Raw genomic sequence first — 14,697 nt, 5'->3', positions numbered from 1 at the left:
AGTCTTGTAGCAGGCTGAATAGCAGTCTCACAGAAGATATGTCCATATCCTAAGCCCTGGAACCTGCCAGTGTTACCTTAATTGGACAAAGGTTCTTTGCGGATATAATAAAGATCTTGAGATGAGATCATTTAGGGTTATTCAGGTGGGTTCTAAATCCAGTGACAAGTGTCCTGATGGGAGAGAAAATACACAGAGACAGAAGGAGAGAAGACACAGAGAGTCAGTGTGATCATGGAGGCAGAGATCGGAGTGACATGTCTATAAGCCAAGGAATGCCTGGAGCCACCAAAAACAAAGAGGGAAGGAATGGATTCTCCCCTTGCAGCCATTGGAGGGTGTGTGTGGCCTTGCTAATAGTACCTTGACTTTGGACTACTGGCCTCCAGAAGTCAGAGAATAAATGTCTGTTGACAAGCCATGAAATCTGCATTAATTTGTTATTATGGCAGCCTCAGAAAACTAATACTTATACTCAAGGGTTAAGATTTAATGATCAGTTTTTACTGGTTTATGGAGGGCATTTTAAAGTGAGATTGGCATCTTTTATTACAAGCATGTGATGGTAGAGAATATCTGATGAGTACAGTTTGTTGATGTCTTTGTTTTTGTTTTTAAAAAAGCATTTGTTAGCATTTAATGAACCTCTCTCCATGTGGCTTCAAACCACTGGGACAGAGACCTTCCCTTCCCCCCAAATCTTCTCAGCTTCTCTGCTGAAGAATTTGGCCTTCATGATGACAGGCTGCTTTGGGAGCTTTCCAGAACTTTGCAGTAGCCTGATCGCATCTCATCAGAGATTGGAGCCGCTCCAGTCTTGTTTCTGACAGCATTTCCCTGTGTCTGTTCACTGACCAAGGTCCACAGTTTATCAAGGTTGACAGTTAAGCAGAAGCTTTGCTTCCTCTTCAAGTGGTAATGCCTCATACCACCTTTCCCAAAGTAACCTGGGTGATATTTGTCAAAGTTGATCCTGTGGTGATACATGCCACCAGCATTACTCCTGCCTCCCAGATGCTGCTGGTGCTTGCCAATGCAGCCGTGGCTCACGTGGCCCCTAAGTTTCTAGATCTTCTCAGTCTGGATGGCATGGTGGCGGCTGAGGTGAAAGAGCACCAATGTCTTGATCTGTGCCAAGGTACCAACAGTTTTACCCCAATGCTGTTTTTGTGTCATAACTGATAATGTCAATATGGTGAAACATCAGTATTGTTATGAACAAAGTTTTGACCTTGCAGACTTATTGAAAGGGTATTTGGAGTCTGTGGACCACACTTTGAGAACCAGTGGCTGAGGGAACCTGACCCAGTTGTAGAACCCAGATAGAAGATGAAGAACTTTCTTCTTTGAGACTCTATGTGGAGTACAGGATATTGAAATCACTATGTTCTTTTTCACTGCCATCTCAGATATAAAGTGTAGCAGGGTGCCTTGTGTACATGGTATTTGTTGAATTAGAACTTTTTATTTACTGTTAAACATTATGGTACTTGAATAAATGAGCAAGTAAGAATGATTTCTCTCATCATTGAAGAGAGATCTATAAGTAAGAGAGTAGATCTTTTACTTATAAGTGACCGAAAGCAAACTCAAGACTAACTTTCTCTTCTGCTCACTCAAGATAATTGGCTGTTGCTTTTAGAGATTTACCTATCAAGGTAGCAGCACTTACTATTGGTGCTTTACTTGTCTTTTGGTGAGGTCTGCTGGTCTACCCGCGTTCTTTAACTATCATGGTTTCTATTTTGGAACCTATAAAATTTATTTTTTTGTTTATGGTTCTATTTTTCCACCAAATTAAGTCTAGGAGGTCCATGAGCCTTTTCTTTCCCCTCCATGCTTCCCACCGTGTGTGCATGCACACACACTCAAAGGCACAAATGCACCTTTCACTTAGTTATGTAGTTGTTTGTCAGCCTTTTCCTGGAATCTGGTTCTATCATTCATTGCAGAATTATAAATTTTGATATTGAAGGGTTTGCATTAGTTTATTTATAGCAGAACTGAAGAGGACAAAATATAGTAAGGGCTTTAGTTTATATCTTAGTGTTGCCTATAAAAAGTAGTTTTAAACTTACTAATGTTTAAAAAAAAAAAACTTGTATTCTCATTTAATTGTTTTGGAAAGTGCCATAGTGCTGAGAAGGGAGATCCAGCCCTGCAACTGCTAGTGTGAAAATGAGTACTGGGCCTAGAAAAACATAAAAAGAAGCTATCTTGCTTTCCTTAGAAAGGATAGAAAGTACTGGTTCCCAGAGATGCACAAAGATGAGAGGCCGCACACATGAAATCACTTAGTGGGTGGACAGAGTGAAGGTGTTCTTAGGAAAAACCACCACAACAAAAACTGGTATTGCAAAACCATTACTGTGTAAGCAATTAAAGTACTTAATAATACTAGTTTTTTTTTTTTTTGTTTTTTTTTCCCCCCGATTGGCTTGGGGCTACTTGACAATCAGAAGGAGAAATCAGGCTTGTTTTTTATTTTTTTCCAGTAGGAAATGTGAAGTAATTGAATTGATGCTGTGTTCTGTATGTAATGAGAGAATGGATCTTGCCTTGGTTTATTGCACCTTGGTGAGGTGGGAATCATCTGTCCATTGGCCGTGTGGCTAGGCTGGCATCTTGTGGGCATTGCCCTGTGAAGGTACTTAGGTTGTAATTTCTTCACTGCTGAGTTATTTACTATTCATCCGCTTAACACAGTATATGGCTTTGTTAACATCTGTTGTTTTCTGTTGTCTTCTCTTTCTCTTGGACTTTGGGAGTTTATATTTAAATTATTTCTTGTACATTTTTAAATGTCTTCCTTGCTGGAGGCAGCAAAGTGGGTACACTCAATTCATTATTATTATTATTATTTTTTGTCTTTTTCGTGACCGGCACTCAGCCAGTGAGTGCACGGGCCATACCTATGTAGGATCCGAACCCGCGGCGGGAGCGTCGCCGTGCTCCCAGCGCCGCACTCTCCCGAGTGCGCCACGGGCTCGGCCCTCAATTCATTATTTTTAACTCTAAATATCTGCCTTGGTTTAGCCTTTGGCCTTGAATTGTACCTCAGCTGTTTTCTTAAATCCCTGAAACCTGTACCTGTTTACATTAGAAAATATTATTTGCATTCCATTTTCCCCATTCAAATCTATACCCTTGTATTAGTCTGTTTCTATTGCTGATAACAGAATACCTGAGACTGAGCAATGTCTGAAGAAATGAAATTTATTTCTTCCAGTTTAGAGGCTAGGAAGTCCAAAGTCCAGGGAACACAGCTGGTGAGGACCTTCTTGTTGGTAGTGACTATAGCAATGCAGCATACCTCATGATGAAATGGTTGAGCAAGAGAGAGAGCTAAGCTTCTCAGTTGCTCTCCTTTTTAAGCCATCAGAACCATGCCCATTACTCCATGAATGGATCAATCCATTCTCAAGGACACATTCTTCACAGTCTAATCACCTCTTTAAGGCCCCACCTTTCAATAACCATCACAAGATTTCCCATCCTGTAAACACTGTCAGAGTGGGGATTAAGTTTCTAATACATAAAACTTTGGGGACACATTCAGCCAATAGCAACCCTCTGTAGTATTTCTTACACTGTATTCTGTATGTTTTCCCCAGTGAACATGAGTTTTGAGCTTTACTTTTTATAGTTTGTATTATGGAAAAATATGTGTATAGGCATGTTAAATATGCCATTTCATACCATTTGCTGGTATGCTTTGAGGGTGGATTTGGGCATCCGGTCCCTCTCTGATCTAGTGAAAATCACATACTTCTCACTGTTAGGAGATTACTACATCTACCGGTGATCAGTTTCTAACTTGCTGGAGTCAGAAGACACCTCAATTTATATGACTGGATGGCTGGCAGCATAGTGGTCTTTGGTAATGTGTTACAACTTCTTACCAGTCTGGGCTCTTATTGAAATAACTCAGTACCAGGTAGCTTTAGGAGTGACAGAGAACACAGTGAAACATTTTAAAAACCTATTTAGAGTTAGACATTGGCACATTTAAATGGTTGGTATTGCCAAATGCATCCAATTCCGAAAGAAGTGAAATAAATGTTCATTAGCTCATTAGTGAAATGAAGGAAACATGGTGCATATAAGGGTGAGTTGTCATGGGAAATTACACAGAAATGAAAAATGTTAATCTTAAATTGGTTTTGCGCTCTGCATGCTGACTTTTAAAATGTGACAGGTTACATTGGCAGATGGATCTATGAAGACTGTGACCTTTGCAAGGAAGCATGCAGTACATTTGACAATTGAGTGAATGTATCAGGAAATAAATGAGTGAGGTACTTGTTTAATTAAGGGATTGGTGACCAGCTAACTGAAAAAGATTAAAAAGGAATTTCTGCTAAGCCTTGGTATCTGTGTCGAGTTATGAAAACTGAAGCATCTATTTAGTTAAGTACAATATCTGAAAGCAGTGCCTGAGTATCTTGGTTTGCTTATGTAGCAGGTGGTAGCAAAGAATGCACTGACTTTCTCACATCCCTCCCTAAGTACTATTTAAAATTTAAATATATAACTGTAACATCAAAAAAAAAAAATAATGTGACTTTAGAGCTACTTTTTTGTCACTTTCTCAACTTGTCTGCATATTTGTAGTTTTAATGCAATATCATAAAAATTGATTTTTTCTTACATTTTGAGGTATAATTTTCATACTGCATAGGTGCAGATTTTAAACAACTTCCTCTGTGCCCTGTCCAGCTCCCTAACATCCTCTCACACAATCACTGTTATTTCATTGACCAAAGCTTAGCTTTTCCTATTTAAGAACATCATATAAATATAATCATATATAGCATGTACTCTTTTATGTGTGATTTCTTATGTTCAACATACTGTTTTTAAAATTCATTCATGTTAATGGAAATATCAGTAGTTACTTCATTTTCAGTGCTTCATTATATTTTATTGTGTAAGCATACAATATCTGTTTACTTGTAGGTGGACGTTTGGATTATTTTTAGTCTTTGGATAGTATGGATAAAACTGTGTAGACATTCATGTACAAATATTTTATGGAAATATGTGTTCATGTCTGGGTAAACACCTGGGTATGGAATTGCTGGGTACATGTATGTTTAACTTTAAAGCAGTAGTTCTCAATTGTAGGTGATTTAGCCCGCCCAAGAACATTTGCAATGTCTAGAAACATTTTTGATTATCTCAACTGAGTGTGGAAGGGTGGAGGTCAAAGATACTGCTACCCATCGTACAATGCACAGAATAGTTCTCCACAACAAACAAGTGTCTGGTCCAAAATATTAGTAGTGCTGAGGTTGAGAAATTCTGCTTTAAACAAAACTGTGAAACCTTATTCCAAAGTGGTTGTGTTCTTATATATACATTGGTAATTATCTGATAGTTCCAGATGCTACGTATATTTTCGAAAATTTGGTATTATTAGTCTTTTTAATTTAGACATTCTAGTGGTGTCCTGTTGTGGTTATAATTTGCTTTTCCTGATGACTAGTGATGTTAAGCATCTTTTCATGTTTCATCTTTTCATTCCTATTTTCTGCAAAAGTTTCTGTTCGAGTCTTTTGGCCCTTAAAAAAAAAAAAGGATTTTTTTCTTTATAGAATCTGGTTAAATCCTTTGTCAAATATATTATTGCATATATTTTCTGTCTGTGGCTTTTTTTTTTTCTATGGTGTCTTTTGAGAAATTTTTAACTTTGGAGTCCAGTTTCTCATTTTAATTTCTTTTTGGCTAGTGGTTTTTGTGCCTTATGAAGGCTTTGCCCATAGCAAGATGTCACTAACATACTATACTTGATTATTTTGTAGGAATTTTATAGTTGTAGCTTTTATGTTCTATTGTAATTAATTTTTAATATGTTGTGTGAGGTGGGGAGGATTGAGATGTATTTATTTCCATGTGGATTTTCACTTCTTATAGATCATGTTTTTCACAAGATTGTCCTTCCTCCAAGACTGTCCTACCTCCAATGAATAACTTTAACTCAAGCCTAAACTCAGTTTATCTGTTTATTTGGGTCCATTTTAACACTTCCTATTATGGTCCATGTGATCTCTATCTATCCTTATTGCCGGTATCATTTACTGCCTTAATTACTGTGGTTCACAGTGAGTCATGGAAACAAGTAATATGAGCCTTTCAACTTTATTCTTCCTCAGTATTGTTGCCTATTGTTTTGCCTGTGCTAAATCTTCTGGATTTTCATATAAATTTTAGAAGATGCTTGTAAGTTTCTATAAAAAACACGTTGGGATTTTAACTGCAATATCATCGATCAGTTTGAGGAGATTTGATGTCTTAACAGTGTTGACTTTTCCAGTTTATGAGCTTGCTGTATCTCTTCATTTGTTTCTTTAGAGTTTCAATTCTGACAGCAGTGTTTTGGAGTTTTGGAGCAAGGTCTTAGAGTTTCGTATTTGTTTCTTAAGTGTTTTATGATTTCTGATAATATGTCAGTGTTACTTGGGAAATATTTATTTTCAAATTGTTTGTTGCTGGTACAAGAAACCTTGAATACAGTTAATGTTTGTGTTTTGATTTTTGTATCCTGTAAAATAGGTAGATTTACTTGTTAGTGCTATTAGGATTTATTTTTTGGTGGGCTCCTTAGGATTTTCTGCATAAACAACCATGTTATCTGGGTCTAAAGACCATTTTATTTTCTCCTTTCCAATCTGTATGTGGTTTATTCATTTTTCTTGCCTTATTTCAGTGGTTAGGAGCTTTAATATATAATATTGAATAAAGAGTGGTAAGAGTGAATATTCTTGCTTTTTTCCACATCTTAGGAGAAATGCATTTATTATTTTACCATTAAGTATGATTTAGAATGTATTATTCCATTTTTGCCTACCCAAGGGTCTTCTTAGGTTCACGTAAACATTTGGTGGTGGAAGACTTGATTGCCATACTTGGCTTCAGGGCAGACTCAGGCATGCCTCTTCTGTGGGAGCCATTACTGCATTACGTGGGTTTATCTTTGGTTCCCAGGTGAGAGTTTCAGGTACAAGGAGACAAGATCCACATTGAGTGGATGGGAGAACCATCCTGGCATAGAAGCTTCATGCCCTCAGAAGCTGCTATCTCTTGTAACAACGCTACAGCTATCTCTTACAGGGTTTCTGTAGGAGACATGTTCATTACAAGAAAGCCTGAATTTGTACTTCCTATCATATTATTGATAGTTCTTCAAGTCCAGATTCATTCTACCAATGAGACGTCATTTTTACTATAAGCATAAAGCTTGTGGACATGCTACTGTTATCAGGTTGCCAAGGACATAGAGCTAGAAAGTTAACCAAAGTCTTTTTACCTACCTCATAGTTGTCTTTCATCAAATTGAGGAAGTTCCTTTCTATTCCTTCTTTGTTGAGTGCTTTTCTTTTTTAAATTATGAAGGGGCATAATTTAGTCAAGTGCTTTTTGTACATGTACTAAGATGATTTACAGTTTTTCTCCTTTAATTGGTTAATATGCTGAATTACATTTATCAATTTTTGCATTCCTGCGTAAGACCCAAATTGGTCATTCTGTGCTATCCTTTTTATATATTGCTTGGTTCAATTTTCTAGTATTTTGTTAAGAATTTTTGCTTTAATGTTCATGAGTGAAACTGGTCTATAATTTTTTTTTTTTTTTGGACTGGTAAGGGGATTGCAACCCTCAGCATGGTGGTGTCTGCACCACGCTCAGCCAGTGAGCGCACCGGCCATCCCCATATAGGATCCGAACCTGCGGCCTCAGTGTTACCAGCAGCGCACTCACCCAAGTGAGCCATGGGGCCGGCCCTATAATTTTTTTTTATAACGTCCTTTGCAGGTTTTGATGTAAGGGTTATACTTGCCACATAAGAGGAATTGGATGTTTTGTGTAAGATTGTTTTACCCTTAAGAGCTTGGTAGAATTCACCATTGAAGCCAGTGGTACCTGGAGAATTTTTGTCAGAAAGTTTTTAATTATGAATTCTTTAGTATATATAGGGATATTAAAATTTTTTTCTTATGTTAAAGTCAGTTGTGATTTCTAGTTACTTGACTACTTAATCTTAAGTTGTATGGATAGTTTAGATAATTTCAGTTTACCTGTCTTCAGGTTTATTGGTTTTTTTTTTTTCTATTGTGTCCGATTTACAGTCAATTCTTTCTGAATTTTTGATTTCAGAAATTTTGTTTTTTCCATTTTTTTCCTTCACGATTCCAGCCTCTTTTGAAATACCCATCTTTTTAATCTACTAAATCCATTTGTCTTCTCCTTATGTAGTATTGCACTATCTTGATAATGGAGATTTTTCAGAAGTCTTGGTACCTGGTAAAGAAAATTATCTCACCTAATTCTTCAAGAATGCTGTGTTTATTCTTAGACCTTTGTAATTCCATACAAATTTTATTTTTTAATTTTATTTTTAATTGCGACATAATTGATTATCATATTTGTGGGGTACAGAATTGACTATCAGTATTTACGTACAATACGTGATGATCAAATCAGTATAGTTGACATATTCATTGTTATAAACTTACTCATTCTTTGTGTCCATTAACCAATTTCTCCCTAACCCTCCTCCCACTCCCCTTCCCCTTCTAACAACTATAGCTCTGATCTCTCCTTCTGAAAGTTCCATGTCTTATTGTGTTTGCTGTTTCTTTTTTAGCCCCATTTATGAGTGAGGACATGCAGTATTTCTTTTTCTGTGCCTGGCTTATTCACTTAACATAATTTTCTCCAAGTTCATCCATGTTGTTCCAAATGGCAGAATTTCATTCTTTTTTATGGCTGAGTAGTATTCCACTGTGTATATATGCTATATTTTCTTTATCCAGTCATCTGTCGATGCACATTTAGGTGGGTTCCATATCTTGGCTTTTATAAATAGAGCTGCAGTAAACATGGGAATGCAAGTATCTCTTTGACATGATGGTTCCCATTCTTTTGGGCATATACCCAGTAGTGGGATTGCTGGATCATCCATAGAAATTTTAGAATCAGCTTTTCAATTCTTACCTAAAAATCTATTTGGATTTTTATTGGCATTACACTATTATTTCTTTAGTTTTACTCCCCTTAGGTTTAATTTGCTGTTTTTTTCCTAGCTTTTAGACAAGGAATTTTTTAGTTATTTAGGTTTCTAGTTACTGAATTGATAACTTTAATTATTTAATCTTTGTTTGCTTAGTAGTTACATGCTCTTATGATTTTTTTAGTAATTACTCTAAATATTAAGATATATCACTTTATCAAAGCTTAATATTTATTGTTAATTGCATTTTTACCCTCTTCCTGGGCAATGCAAGGACCTCGGAAATATTTTCACATCTTCCTGACTTATACACTACAGTTTTTGAGTATTTTAATTCTGTTTATTTTAAACTAAGAAGATACTATTATTGTTGTTTTAAACAGTTATTTTACCTCACTCTCACCCTTTTGTTCTCTCAATTCTTCGTACATATCTTCAATTTAAAATTCTAAAGAATTCTTTTGTTATTTTCTTTAATGACATACTGGAAGTGATCAATTCTCTTAGCTTTGCTTTGCCTGGAAATTTTTTTACCTGCATTCTTGAGGGATATTTTTGCTGAGTTAAATATCTTTTTTTTTTTTTTTTGAATATAGATACCTTGTTTGGCAGTAATTATTTTTCAGAGCTTTGAAAATGTATTTTAATCGTCTTCTGGTTTCTTTTTTCTTTTCTGTTGAAATGCCAGCTCTCAATCTATTTGTTGTTTCTTTGAAGGAAATAGTCCACTTTTCTCTGAATGCTCTTAAATTTTTGTCTTTATCTTTCATATTCACTAAACTTCCCATGTTTTGTTAGATGTAGATTTCTTAAAATTTTTTTTCTTTTAATTTTCATAGAAATTCATGAATCTGCAAGTTGATGCTTTTCAGCAGTTTTGAAAAATTCTAGGCCATTATCTTTTAAAATATTTCTTCTGGTCCATTCTACTTTCTGTCTTTCTGAGATTCCAATTATAAAGTGTTAGACTTTATGGCTGTGTCCTCTGTTGCTTGCCTTCTCTTCTGTGTTTTCCACCTCTTTTTTTCTCAATGGTTCATTCTGGATATTTACACTGACCTATCTTATAATTTATTGATTTTTTTTTTTTTTTTTAGCTGTGTCCAATAGGCTGTTAAACCCATCCATAGAGCACAGAGGCCTGTGGACGGCAGAGGGGGCGGACCCGAGGCGGGGCGGGCCGGCACTGACAGGCCGTCGCCACCGAAATCGCCTTCAGCTGGAGGTGCCCAGCGCAGGCGGCGATACATGGCCTCGACACCGGAGGCGCGCTGCCCACACCTGGAGCTCGGCGCCCCGCCTGAGCGCGGACGCCTCAGCCTGCACGTCCTCTCCCCTCTGGCCGCCAGCCCGCAGACATGACCGTGAAGCCTCCTCCTGGAATGGGATTTGCTTGAACATTTTCTTCATGGAAGCGATGTCCCCCCAGCAGGAGACTCTAGTGGGGGCAGCCGGGGCACTCCTCTTCCCTGACAGGAGTGTCTCTCATCGCCGGATGCCCCGGCACCAAGAAGGTGAGGATGCTGAGTGGGGTCTCGTGCCCTTGGCTGCCGCTGCCGCAGCTCCCTCTTCCCGCGCACGCCCTCCGAGCCCGCCACCGTGTCACGTGAGCTGGATGCCGTCATGGGGCTTTAATGCTGGAGGCTTGTGGCCCTCGGTGTTCCATTCAGGGCCTTCACGTGTTCTGTTGCCCCTGACGACGACCGCACTGCTGTCTCTCGGTTCACTCCGGTACCAGCTGCCTTATTGATCTCTGAAGTCTTAACCCGTCTCCAAAGTATTAACCCGTCTCCGAAGTCTTAACCCGTCTCCGAAGTCTTAACCTGTCTCTGAGCGACCCGCAGCCTCCCTCCCCGTCTCCACCCGCCGCAGGATCGGCAGCCCGGCTCCTCCCTCAGTCCGGGCCTGGGGCCTGGACTGGGGGGGTCACCTTCCCCCGGCCCCTCTGCGTGCTTGGACCCTGAGACCCCGAGGTTGTCTGGGCGCGCATCGCCCCTTGGCAGGGTCATCTCCGAAGTCATCAGGACCGCCGGCATCTGCGTCGGCGCAGCAGCCAGCCACTTAGAAGGTAGGTGGACGGGCTCAGCCCCCTCATCTAGCTGCGGAGGTGCGGCTGCTCCACGGTAATTTGGGGAGGGGAGGTGTTCCCGTGCCCTGCTGGACGGTCCTGGATCGGCCGCAGGTCTCCGAGGTGGTGGTCAGAGTTTGGAGGTGCGACTATGGATGCTAACAGTCGACACTCGGGTACATGGAGGTTTGGCTTGGCTTAGAGCCGGGCCATGTGGGAGCCGGGGGCTGTGTCAGGGGGTCGCGAGGGCCGAGGTGGGGAGCCTTCGCCCTGCACTCGTCCCCTGGCCCTCGGGACTTGGGCAGAGCTGGAGAGGGATCTCGGTGTCTGTGTGCGTGGGGGTGGCACGTGTTCCCTGTCAAAGCTGGGAGGAGGGATGTGGGCAACTACTTGTAGCGTTGCCATTCCGATCAACATGGCCGCGGTGTGGCGGGAGCATTCCGATCGGGGTCGGGTTTCCTTGGAACAGTTCCCTGAGCAAGTGCACGTGGGCCGCTCTTAGACACTGATTTAGATGCTTCTATCCGTGTCTGCCACCATCCCCGCCCCCTTACTCCAAGCACAAAACCTTGCAATATTGGATATTTGGCCATTTTTGTTCCTCATCGTGGCGGTGCTCTTCCAGCTTCTCTGGAAAGAAGATGCGATTGGAGGGATCATGTAGCTCTTACTTAGGAAATATCTTAAGGCATTGCACCTATACCTCTAGCTCCCTGCTTGTACTGATCTTACTGTCTTTCATAAATCTTCCCAACAGGATCGTGGGTCGGCTGGAGGTCAGTTGAAGAGAGGTGAGATCTGTACGCCGTCTAGGAGTGTATGTAAGTTCCCAAGGACCTTAATCATGTCGCAGAGCCATCTAGGGGTGTCGTGAGCTTGATGATGTATGGGCTGTAGTGCCGGCTCAGCCTTTGATGTATTCAAGCTGCGGTTTGTCCTTGTCGCTTTTCCCCTTCAGAGATGGAAGGGGAGAGAGAGAGAGAGAGAGAGAGAGAGAGAGAGTGTGTGTGTGTGTGTGTGTGTGTGTGTGTTCAAGTCTTCCTAAATAACACGTATGAATTTACCAGTTTAGTGCTACATTTGGGAAAATAAATGAATGTTAAGTAATTGACAGAGGTTTTAAAGCATTTTTTATTTTTGTAAACTTACAGAATTGGGAAAAAATAAGACATTTTCCTGAACAGTTCTGAGTGTTATTAAGCATACTGGTAAAGGGGGAATAATTAAGGAATAGCATCATTTATCAAGTAGTACTTGCCCAATAAATGAAAGGTTGCTTTGCCCTTTTCCCACTTTTTTACTCAGTGTAAATGTAAATTGATAATGTTGCTCACCTGCTTAAAATTTTGTGGTGGCTTTCGGTCACATTTATAACAACATTTAGACCTCTTTTCATCCTCATTTGTGTGTTCTCTAGCCACGTGGGCCTTCTTTCTCATACATCAAATCATCAAATGCATTCCTGTTTTGAGGCCATGGTGTCTTTGCAATGTTGACTGTTTCATGTTGTTCAGACCTTAGGTTCTCCCACAGGGCTGTCCCGACTACCTAAATGGAAGTTGCCCCACAGTCATGCTCTGTACCTTCTGCTTTATTGTCATCTCAGCATTCATCCTTGTTTGATATTTTATTTACTTGCTTTTCATCTGTTACCTGTATCTCTCCCCAGATTGTGAAAATATTGAGATAGGGACCTTCTCTATATTGTTCAAGGCTACCTCCCTGTGCCTAGAGTAGTGCTTGCTACATATTAGGTGTTTCATCAATGCTAGTCAGGTTATGTACAGTGGTGAACAAGGCAGATATGATTCCTGTCCTCAGAATTTATGGTTTAGAGCAGGGTCAGCAAACCTTTTCTTAAAGGACCAGGTAATATTTTCGGATTGCAGGACATACTTACTCTGTTGCAGTTCCTCAGCTCTGCCATTGTAGCACTGTGAACAATATGCATATGAATGGGCTTGTGTGTTCCAGTAAAACTTTATTTAGAAAAACATGCTGTTATTCCCTGTTGTGTAGTTTCCTGACCCCTGGTCTAGAGCAGTCCTGTTGAGTGGAACTTTGTGCATTGATGGAACTTCTTTATTTATAATGTCCCGTTTAGTAGCCACTGTGCTACATATGGCTCTTGAAATGTGGCTGGTTCAACTGAGGAGCTAAAATTTTTCAACAGCTTCATTGAGGTATAATTGACATACAGCTAACTGTACATATTTAAAGTATTGTAAATTTATGAGTTTTGACATAAGTTTGATGCATGTGAAACCATCTCCACAGTCAAGGTAAGGGATATATTCATCATCCCTCGAAGTTCCGTCCTGTCCCTTTCTAATCCCTTTAGTCTCTCCCCATTCCCAGGCACCCACGGGCCTGCTTTCTGTTGCTGTAGGTTAATTTGCATTTTCAGGACTTTTATATAAACAGAATCAGACTTTACATTTGCCTGGCTTCTTTTGGTTTGAGATTCATCTGTGGATTTGCATGTACTGATAGTTCATTTCATTGCTGAGTAGTATTCTACTGTAGAGATAGACCACAGTTTGTTTATCTATTCACCTATTAGTGGACATCTGGATTATTTCCAGGTTTTGGCTATTACAAATAAAGCTACTGCTGCTGGAGGCCATTGCTGCAAGCTGTTGCTGCCGGTGTCCCCAGGATGTCCTGGGAAGCCACCACCACTGCTGCTTCTGCTGCTACTGCTGAGGACTGCCAATGGCTCCCGGGATCTTTCCCAATTACCTAGTGTGGACCTGTGTGTGAGGGGTCTATGACCCAGTCTGTACAATGGCTTTGAAGTGTCTGAGCCCTAGCCCTGACAGTACAAGTGGAAACTTAGTATAACTAAAATAATGAAATGTTTTGGCTTTAGTTATGAATTGCCTAGCCACACAATTGGTGTTGTCACGTAGCTTTACCATTGCCTGTGTCGGCAGGAATCCAACAATAACCCCAACCAGACAATTGGTGTAACTACTGCTGTAACAATACAGTACAGGTAGTAGGAATCAAGCCAAGGTCTGAAGGCGAAACAGAATCCTGCAAAAAATTTAGACTATAGCTTGATGCATATGAACAAACTGCCACTTTTTTTGTCGTAAAATCAATGCAGTATTCCATTACTGAGACTCTTCACATCGGGAGGTGCTGCTATATCCTGCTATACAAATACTTGTCTTCCAAATTTCCTTTCTCCCTGCAACCTGTGCAGTTACATTAGCCTCAGGATGTTAGATTCCTGAGGTTCCGAAGAGGTGTGACTAATAGAAATAGTGAGATGAGACTAGCAAGATAGAATATATAAACTAGGTGATTGAAATCACTAGGGTTGGGAGAGATTAGACTCTTCTGGAAATCTGACAGCTGTGGGCTGTTTCTCTAGAAGAAAAGCACCAAATAAATATACATCATGCAAAAAATGTTATACAAGTAACCTGGCCTGAAACTGATTCATGGTTAATAACTCCTGATCAATATGTTTGATATTCTCTGTTTCTTAACCCATTTGTTTCTTGTCTTTGATCAGTGTTTTAAATAATTGTTTCAGCTGCTGTCTCAGCTGTGGTAAGAAGATTTGGGTGTACAGACTCCGTATGTGAGCCAAAAGATTAATGAG

General features: G+C 39.9%; 2 pseudogenes; one reads left to right on the top strand and one right to left on the bottom strand.

Moving 5' to 3' along the window:
* Window positions 1-661: 661 nt before the first annotated feature.
* Window positions 662-1,091, bottom strand: LOC134376158 (large ribosomal subunit protein uL15-like; annotated as a pseudogene).
* A 9,330-nt stretch (window positions 1,092-10,421) lies between these two features.
* LOC134375755 (rho GTPase-activating protein 20-like) overlaps window positions 10,422-14,697 on the top strand; it is a 101,281-nt pseudogene continuing 97,005 nt past the window's right edge.

Source organism: Cynocephalus volans, chromosome 4 (assembly GCF_027409185.1).
Source record: "Cynocephalus volans isolate mCynVol1 chromosome 4, mCynVol1.pri, whole genome shotgun sequence".
Lineage (NCBI taxonomy): Eukaryota > Metazoa > Chordata > Mammalia > Dermoptera > Cynocephalidae > Cynocephalus > Cynocephalus volans.
Note: the sequence above shows the minus strand (reverse complement) of the source record. Positions and strands in the feature narration are given on the sequence as shown.